Raw genomic sequence first — 10,503 nt, forward strand, 5'->3', positions numbered from 1 at the left:
CACTTTGTGCACCGTGCACATTGATGTTTGTATGAAAAAGTACCCTACCTAGGGACGCGTAGAGCAAATTGGTACCCCCGGGCATGTTGTCGGTTGACTTTCTGGTTGCACTTTTCATCATCTAGGGTGTGTTTCTGACACGTTTTGAGGGTTTTTAGCGAAAAAAATTTTTTGACTACTCGAGCTCTCCGGCCCGTTCGGTGCACTTTTTTCAAAAAGCTAGGGAGCTGTCCCTAGGTTCGGGGTGTCACAAAATGATGAAAAGTGGTCAAAAAACCACTATCCAGAATCGGATAGAGAATGATTAGACGAGCTTAAAATTGTTCTACGACCCATGTCTGCGACGTTTAGTATTCGAGTTATGGCCCGCCGTAGGTCTGACCGAGCAATTTTTTTCCGCGCACTTTGTGCACCGTGCACATTGATGTTTGTATGAAAAAGTACCCTACCTAGGGACGCGTAGAGCAAATTGGTACCCCCGGGCATGTTGTCGGTTGACTTTCTGGTTGCACTTTTCATCATCTAGGTGTGTTTCTGACACGTTTTGAGGGTTTTTAGCGAAAAAAATTTTTTTTGACTACTCGAGCTCCTCCGCCCGTTCGGTGCACTTTTTTGCAAAAGCTAGGGAGCTGTCCCTAGGTTCGGGTGTCACAAAATGATGAAAAGTGGTCAAAAAACCACTATCCAGAATCGGATAGAGAATGATTAGACGAGCTTAAAATTGTTCTACGACCCATGTCTGCGACGTTTAGTATTCGAGTTATGGCCGCCGTAGGTCTGACCGAGCATTTTTGTTCCGCGCACTTTGTGCACCGTGCACATTGATGTTTGTATGAAAAAGTACCCTACCTAGGGACGCGTAGAGCAAATTGGTACCCCGGGCATGTTGTCGGTTGACTTTCTGGTTGCACTTTTCATCATCTAGGGTGTGTTTTCTGACACGTTTTGAGGGTTTTAGCGAAAAAAATTTTTTGACTACTCGAGCTCTCCGGCCCGTTCGGTGCACTTTTTTGCAAAAAGCTAGGGAGCTGTCCCTAGGTTCGGGGTGTCACAAAATGATGAAAAGTGGTCAAAAAACCACTATCCAGAATCGGATAGAGAATGATTAGACGAGCTTAAAATTGTTCTACGACCCATGTCTGCGACGTTTAGTATTCGAGTTATGGCCCGCCGTAGCTGACCGAGCAATTTTGTACTGAAATGTATGGCGACATATTATTTCTCAAACAACATTGCCTTGTATCGTGTCCTACTTGGTCGGCACGGTAGTATCGACTATAACAAGATTAAATGGATTGATTGATACATTTTAGCACATTTCCTAAGCCGTGCTCCAAATTGTGTACCGATCAGGGAAAGTACCTACGTACGCGTTCATGGATGTCCATGTTTGGTACAAGTTGCCGGTCAGGATAGCCGTGCACCAAAATTGTGTACCGATCAGGGAAAGTACAACACGGAGGGCGCAGCCCGAGCGTACGCGTTCATGATGTCCATGTTGGTACACATGCACCAAATTGTGTACCGATCAGCGATCAGGAAAGTACACTACGTACGCGTTCATGGATGTCCTTTGGTACAAGTTGCCGGTCAGGATAGCCGTGCACAAAATTGTGTACCGATCAGGAAAGTACAACACGAGGCGCAGCCCGAGCGTACGCGTTCATGGATGTCCATGTTGGTACACATGCACCAAAATTGTGTACCGATCAGGGAAAGTACACTACGTACGCGTTCATGGATGTCCATGTGGTACAAGTTGCCGGTCATGATAGCGTGCACCAAATTGTGTACCGATCAGGGAAAGTACAACACGGAGGGCGCAGCCCGAGCGTACGCGTTCATGGATGTCCATGTTGGTACACATGCACCAAATTGTGTACCGATCAGGGAAAGTACACTACGTACGCGTTCATTCCTGGATGTCCATGTTGGTACAAGTTGCCGGTCAGGATAGCCGTGCACCAAATTGTGTACCGATCAGGGAAAGTACACACGGAGGGCGCAGCCCGAGCGTACGCGTTCATGGATGTCCATGTTGGTACACATGCACAAAATTGTGTACCGATCAGGGAAAGTACACTACGTACGCGTTCATGGATGTCCATGTTGGTACAAAGTTGCCGGTCAGGATAGCCGTGCACCAAAATTGTGTACCGATCAGGAAAGTACAACACGGAGGGCGCAGCCCGAGCGTACGCGTTCATGGATGTCCATGTTGGTACACATGCACCAAATTGTGTACCGATCATGGAAGTACACTACGTACGCGTCATGATGTCCTGTTGGTACAAGTTGCCGGTCAGGATAGCCGCACCAAAATTGTGTACCGATCAGGGAAAGTACAACACGGAGGCGCAGCCCGAGCGTACGCGTTCATGGATGTCCATGTTGGTACACATGCACCAAAATTGTGTACCGATCAGGGAAAGTACACACGTACGCGTTCATGGATGTCCATGTTGGTACAGTTTCCGGTCATGTGCCGTGCACCAAAATTGTGTACCGATCAGGGAAAGTACAACACGGAGGGCGCAGCCCGAGCGTACGCGTTCATGGATGTCCATGTTGGTACACATGCACAAAATTGTGTACCGATCATGGAAAGTCCACACGTACGCGTTCATGGATGCCATGTTGGTACAAGTGCCGGTAGGATACCGTGCCCCAAAATTGTGTACCGATCAGGAAAGTACAACACGGAGGCGCAGCCGAGCGTACGCGTTCATGGATGTCCATGTTGGTACACATGCACCAAAATTGTGTACCGATCAGGAAAGTACACTACGTACGCGTTCATGGATGTCCATTTGGTACAAGTTGCCGGTCAGGATAGCCGTGCACACAAATTGTGTACCGATCAGGGAAAGTACAACACGGAGGGCGCAGCCCGAGCGTACGCGTTCATGTATGTCCATGTTGGTACACATGCACCAAAATTGTGTACCATCAGGGAAAGTACACTACGTACGCGTTTCATGGATGTCCATGTTGGTACATGTGCCGGTCAGGATAGCCGTGCACCAAAATTGTGTACCGATCAGGGAAAGTACAACACGGAGGGCGCAGCCCGAGCGTACGCGTTCATGGATGTCCATGTTGGTACACCATGCACCAAAATTGTGTACCGATCAGGAAAGTACACTACGTACGCGTTCATGGATGTCCATGTTGGTACAAGTTGCCGTCAGGATAGCCGTGCACCAAAATTGTGTACCGTCAGGGAAAGTACAACACGGAGGGCGCAGCCCGAGCGTACGCGTTCATGGATGTCCATGTTGGTACAATCTACATGTACGGTACCTAGTTTTTGTGTCAAAGTTGCCATAAAGTGCTTGTATGTTAAATGCTTATCTCAACCGGTCACCTTTGGCCTTCCCTTTTATAGACAGAAACCTGAAAGATACTCGCGCTTTTTTGTTTTTCCATCGCCCGGGACGACGAAATGAGCTCTGTGCACATCGTCCGAAAACTGTCTTCTCCACCTTTGTTTTTGTCCGTCTGATCATAAAATCACCCTTATTTGTGTACCATTTGGAGTGCGCAGCCAAACGTACGCGTTAATGTTAATGTTTGTATACACTACATGTATGTTCCTAGGATTTGTATTGATCAACACACAATTCCCGACCCGTCGCGGACACCATTCTTGGACAGAAGTCCTAGTACGTAGAGTACTTTCCCTAGGTATGTGCCCGTTCGTGACTATCGTTGCGTGCATACGGACACGCTTGGGTATGTTTACCATACAAGGTTTACTAGGGAAACCGGAAGGAATTCTAGGCACACGTTTTTGTTCATCCACATAACTTTCGTTCTCTTAAGTAGCTATTTAACTTTTTGCCATGATAAGTAACCTGCTTCCCCGACCGTCGCGGACACCATTCTTGGACAGAAGTCCTAGTACGTAGAGTACTTTCCCTAGGTATGTGCCCGTTCGTGACTATCGTTGCGTGCATACGGACACGCTTGGTATGTTTACCATACAAGGTTTACTAGGGAACCTGCTTGCTCGACCATTGCCCTCCCGTCGCGGACACCATTCTTGGACAGAAGTCCTAGTACGTAAGATACTTTCCCTAGGTATGTGCCCGTTCGTGACTATCGTTGCGTGCATACGGACACGCTGGGTATGTTTACCATACAAGGTTTACTAGGGAAACCTGCTTGCTCGACCATTGCCCTCCCGTCGCGGACACCATTCTTGGACAGAAGTCCTAGTACGTAGGTACTTTCCCTAGGTATGTGCCCGTTCGTGACTATCGTTGCGTGCATACGGACACGCTTGGGTATGTTACCATACAAGGTTACTAGGGAAACCTGAAGGAATCTAGGCACCATTTTGGACCATCCTACAGTAACTTTCGTTGTCTTAGGTAGCTATTTAACATTGTTTGCTACATGATAAGTAACCTGCTTCCTCCCCGACCGTCGCGGACACCATCTTGACAGAAGTCCTAGTACGTAGAGTACTTTCCCTAGGTATGTGCCCGTTCGTGACTATCGTTGCGTGCATACGGACACGCTTGGGTATGTTTACCATACAAGGTTTACTAGGGAAACCTTGCTTGCTCGACCATTGCCCTCCCGTCGCGGACACCATTCTTGGACAGAAGTCCTAGTACGTAGAGTACTTTCCCTAGGTATGTGCCCGTTCGTGACTATCGTTGCGTGCATACGGACACGCTTGGGTATGTTTACCATACAAGGTTTACTAGGGAAACCTGCTTGCTCGACCATTGCCCTCCCGTCGCGGACACCATTCTTGGACAGAAGTCCTAGTACGTAGAGTACTTTCCCTAGTATGTGCCCGTTCGTGACTATCGTTGCGTGCATACGGACACGCTTGGTATGTTTACCATACAAGGTTTACTAGGGAAACCTGCTTGCTCGACCATTGCCCTCCCGTCGCGGACACCATTCTTGACAGAATCCTAGTACGTAGAGTACTTTCCCTAGGTATGTGCCCGTTTCGTGACTATCGTTGCGTGCATACGGACACGCTTGGTATTTTACCATACAAGGTTTACTAGGGAAACCTGCTTGCTCGACCATTGCCCTCCCGTCGCGGACACCATTCTTGGACAGAAGTCCTAGTACGTAGAGTACTTCCCTAGGTATTGCCCGTTCGTGACTATCGTTGCGTGCATACGGACACGCTTGGGTATGTTTACCATACAAGGTTTACTAGGGAAACCTGCTTGCTCGACCATTGCCCTCCCGTCGCGGACCCCATTCTTGGACAGAAGTCCTAGTACGTAGAGTACTTTCCCTAGGTATGTGCCGTTCGTGACTATCGTTGCGTGCATACGGACACGCTTGGGTAGTTACCATACAAGTTTACTAGGGAAACCTGCTTGCTCGACCATTGCCCTCCCGTCGCGGACACCATTCTTGGACAGAATCCTAGTACGTAGAGTACTTTCCCTAGGTATGTGCCCGTTCGTGACTATCGTTGCGTGCATACGGACACGCTTGGTATGTTTCCATACAAGGTTTACTAGGGAACCAGCTGGACTCTATGGCACACGTTTTGGACCATCCACAGTAACTTTCGTTCTCTTAGGTAGCTATTAACTTGTTGCCAGATAAGTAACCTGCTTCCCCACGTCCGGACACCCATTCTTGGACAGAAGTCCTAGTACGTAGAGTACTTTCCCTAGGTATGTGCCCGTTCGTGACTATCGTTTGCGTGCATACGGACACGCTTTGGGTTGTTTACCATACAAGGTTTACTAGGGAACCTGCTTGCTCGACCATTGCCCTCCCGTCGCGGACACCATTCTTGGACAGAAGTCCTAGTACGTAGAGTACTTTCCCTAGGTATGTGCCCGTTCGTGACTATCGTTGCGTGCATACGGACACGCTTGGGTATGTTTACATACAAGGTTTACTAGGGAAACCTGCTTGCTTTTGACCATTGCCCTCCCGTCCTGCACCATTCTTGGACACGAATTCCTGTACTAGAGTACTTTCGTTAGGTATGTGCCGTTCGTGACTATCGTTGCGTGCATACGGACAGCATTGGGTTTGTTTACCATACAGGTTTACTAGGAAAACCTGCTTGCTCGACACACTTGGCCCTCCCGATCGCGACACCATTCTTGGACAGGGTCCGAGTCGTAGAGTATTTCACTAGTATGTACCCAGTTCGTGACTATAGTTTGATCATACGGACACGCTAAGGCCTCTAATCATTCGCTTTACCAGATAAGAATAAGGTTCGAAACGCTACGTGCACCAGCTATCCTGAGGGAAACTTCGGAGGGAACCAGCTACTAGATACTTTCCCTAGGTCTGTGCCCCTATCTGACAATCGATTTGCACGTCAGAATTGCTTCGGTCCTTTCCCATCAACTGTTTCCCCTAGTTCAACCTGATTTCATAGTTCACCATCTGCGCGGGTCCGGCGGACTCCGGGGATGCTGGGGTGTGCAAGCACACGCCGTATCGGGACACCCTGGGATGGAGGGGTCCGACGAAGGCTTGCGCCAGTGCCGAACCGTAATCCCGCAACTCGAGTTGTCTTCGCCTTTGGGTGTATCGAACCGGGACACACGCGGACGTGGCCACGACCCATTGGCTTGCGCGCAAGACAGACTTCTTGGTCCGTGTTTCTTGACGGATAGTCCCGTGGGTGCCCGGAGGTGCATGATGCATGCATCGCCGAACGAAGGATTCGCGCGTCTTTCGGAGAAGACAGCGGTACTACCCCTCTCGTTAGAATCCATCACCCTTCCAGCAGCACACCAGAGCTCGGTCGGACCCCATTCGCCTTCCAGAAGGACTGCGCGGAGATCCCTGGTCAGTGTAGAGCAGCTACCCTACCCTTACAGAGGGACCGTCCACCACGAGCTAGGGGCAGTGTATGCCGGAGCGTTAGCACGAGGCCAACCGCTGTTGTAATGGATCGCGATGTCCGTTACTGCGGATCGATAAGTGCACGGCAATTGCTAGTTTACCGCTGAATATCGCCGCCCGGATCATTGAGTTCAACGGGTTTGTACCCCTAGGCAGTTTCACGTACTATTTGACTCTCTATTCAGAGTGCTTTTCAACTTTCCCTCACGGTACTTGTTCGCTATCGGACTCATGGTGGTATTTAGCTTTAGAAGGAGTTTACCTCCCACTTAGTGCTGCACTATCAAGCAACACGACTCCATGGAGCCGACCGTCTATCACCTCACCTCATGCCTTTCCACGGGCCTATCACCCTCTATGGGAGAATGGGCCACCTTCAAGTTGAACTTGAAGTGCACAGTGCGTGATAGATAACGGACCGGTCCAGTACACGGAATCGGACAGGCACGTTTCCATGCCGTCCCTACGTGCTGAGCTTTTCCCGTTTCGCTCGCAGCTACTCAGGGAATCCCGGTTGGTTTCTCTTCCTCCCCTTATTAATATGCTTAAATTTAGGGGGTAGTCACACATCACTTGAGGCCTACGTGGTATAACCGAGACGTAAGTATTACGGCTACGCCCGTGCCGTGGGTTGATACTTGTATATGTAGGGCTAACTTAGCGTGGTAGCGCAACGCCGTGTATGGGCCACATGAGTTACAGCGACTTAGCTTTCCGAATCCCTAGACGAGCCGACTTTAGCCTGGAGAGTAGACTGCCGGTGGCCATCGGGAACGACGTAGCATTAGTTCGAACCATGCGGCTTGACACACACCACAAACCCTACGCATCAAACACCACCAACACGAAACGCATCCAACATACGCTCGAGAGTGTCCACTTTCAACGCCCGAGGACCCGCAGACGGGGACCAAGCACGTCATTATGCACAGCGACCGCCCAGTGCGTCGGATGACCCGGGCACCTTCGCGGACGGCCACTGTAGTTAACTAAATGAGACTTTGGTAATTAGTAGGCACTCAAGAATGTGTGCATCGGTCGGGATTAAACGTCCGATGCGCCATATGCGTTCAACTTATCAATGTTCATGTGTCCTGCAGTTCACATTATGACGCGCATTTAGCTGCGGTCTTCATCGATCCATGAGCCGAGTGATCCCCTGCCTAGGGTTTAAAGAGTGCCTTTCGGCGCCGAGTGGCGTAACCGCGTTCAAAGTTTGGTATGCAACACACTCGACCTGCAACAATGGGTTACTCAAATTTGTACAAGTACAAGTGTTGTCTCTTACGAGACGTCTTGATATGCTCTCTACAAAAGCGTGCGCTAGAGTAGGTACAAATTAATGCACGTCCCAGATAGTGACGATCTCTGGGAGGAAGAACCTTAAGGAACTTCCCGCACACATCAAGACTAGGGTTTGGGCGTGTCCATGCCGGCGCCGAGTACAAGTTACCGCGTTCAAAGTTTGGTAAGCAGCGCACTCGACCTCCAACACAACACGTCCCGTGTCTTGATATGCTCTCTACAAAAGCGTGCGCTAATGCAGGTACAAATTAATGTACGTCCCAGATAGTGACGATCTCTGGGAGGAAGAACCTTAAGGAACTCCCCGCACATATCAAGACTTATAGGTGAGAACGGCCAATCACCTATTTCTCTTAGTAAAACTCACAACTCATTCCTTGGGTTTGGAAGTGTCCATGTCGGTGCCGAGTACAAGTTACCGCGTTCAAAGTTTGGTAAGCAGCGCACTCGACCTCCAACATAACACTTCACGTCTTGATATGCTCTCTACAAAAGCGTGCGCTAATGCAGGTACAAATTAATGTACGTCCCAGATAGTGACGATCTCTGGGAGGAAGAACCTTAAGGAACTCCCCGCACATATCAAGAATTATAGGTAACGCTGCCAATTACCTGTTTCTCTTAGTAAAACTCACAACTCATTCCTTGGGTTTGGAAGTGTCCATGTCGGTGCCGAGTACAAGTTACCGCGTTCAAAGTTTGGTAAGCAGCGCACTCAACCTCCAACATAACCCTTCACGTCTTGATATGCTCTCTACAAAAGCGTGTGCCTATGTAGGTACAAATTAATGTACGTCCCAGATAGTGACGATCTCTGGGAGGAAGAACCTTAAGGAACTCCCCGCACATATCAAGAATTATAGGTAACGCTGCCAATTACCTGTTGCTCTTAGTAAAACTCACAACTCATTCCTTGGGTTTGGAAGTGTCCATGTCGGTGCTGAGTACAAGTTACCGCGTTCAAAGTTTGGTAAGCAGCGCACTCAACCTCCAACATAACCCTTCACGTCTTGATATGCTCTCTACAAAAGCGTGCGCCAATGTAGGTACAAATTAATGTACGTCCCAGATAGTGACGATCTCTGGGAGGAAGAACCTTAAGGAACTTCCCGCACACATCAAGACTTATAGGTGAGAACGGCCAATCACCTATTTCTCTTAGTAAAACTCACAACTCATTCCTTGGGTTTGGAAGTGTCCATGTCGGTGCCGAGTACAAGTTACCGCGTTCAAAGTTTGGTAAGCAGCGCACTCGACCTCCAACATAACACTTCACGTCTTGATATGCTCTCTACAAAAGCGTGTGCCTATGTAGGTACAAATGAATGTACGTCCCAGATAGTGACGATCTCTGGGAGGAAGAACCTTAAGGAACTCCCCGCACATATCAAGAATTATAGGTAACGCTGCCAATTACCTGTTTCTCTTAGTAAAACTCACAACTCATTCCTTGGGTTTGGAAGTGTCCATGTCGGTGCCGAGTACAAGTTACCGCGTTCAAAGTTTGGTAAGCAGCGCACTCAACCTCCAACATAACCCTTCACGTCTTGATATGCTCTCTACAAAAGCGTGCGCCAATGTAGGTACAAATTAATGTACGTCCCAGATAGTGACGATCTCTGGGAGGAAGAACCTTAAGGAACTTCCCGCACACATCAAGACTTATAGGTGAGAACGGCCAATCACCTATTTCTCTTAGTAAAACTCACAACTCATTCCTTGGGTTTGGAAGTGTCCATGTCGGTGCCGAGTACAAGTTACCGCGTTCAAAGTTTGGTAAGCAGCGCACTCGACCTCCAACATAACACTTCACGTCTTGATATGCTCTCTACAAAAGCGTGTGCCTATGTAGGTACAAATGAATGTACGTCCCAGATAGTGACGATCTCTGGGAGGAAGAACCTTAAGGAACTCCCCGCACATATCAAGAATTATAGGTAACGCTGCCAATTACCTGTTTCTCTTAGTAAAACTCACAACTCATTCCTTGGGTTTGGAAGTGTCCATGTCGGTGCCGAGTACAAGTTACCGCGTTCAAAGTTTGGTAAGCAGCGCACTCAACCTCCAACATAACCCTTCACGTCTTGATATGCTCTCTACAAAAGCGTGCGCTAATGCAGGTACAAATTAATGTACGTCCCAGATAGTGACGATCTCTGGGAGGAAGAACCTTAAGGAACTCCCCGCACATATCAAGACTTATAGGTGAGAACGGCCAATCACCTATTTCTCTTAGTAAAACTCACAACTCATTCCTTGGGTTTGGAAGTGTCCATGTCGGTGCCGAGTACAAGTTACCGCGTTCAAAGTTTGGTAAGCAGCGCACTCAACCTCCAA

At 48.8% G+C, this 10,503-nt stretch overlaps 1 non-coding gene across 1 annotated transcript; it reads right to left on the minus strand.

Annotated features, from left to right (window-relative positions):
* Positions 1-7,874: 7,874 nt before the first annotated feature.
* LOC121601977 lies at positions 7,875-8,032 on the minus strand. The gene has a single exon (XR_006006237.1). It is a non-coding gene; the product is annotated as a 5.8S ribosomal RNA (ribosomal RNA).
* Positions 8,033-10,503: the final 2,471 nt, after the last annotated feature.

The sequence above is a fragment of the Anopheles merus genome, unplaced genomic scaffold (genome assembly GCF_017562075.2).
Source record: "Anopheles merus strain MAF unplaced genomic scaffold, AmerM5.1 LNR4000253, whole genome shotgun sequence".
Classification (NCBI taxonomy): domain Eukaryota; kingdom Metazoa; phylum Arthropoda; class Insecta; order Diptera; family Culicidae; genus Anopheles; species Anopheles merus.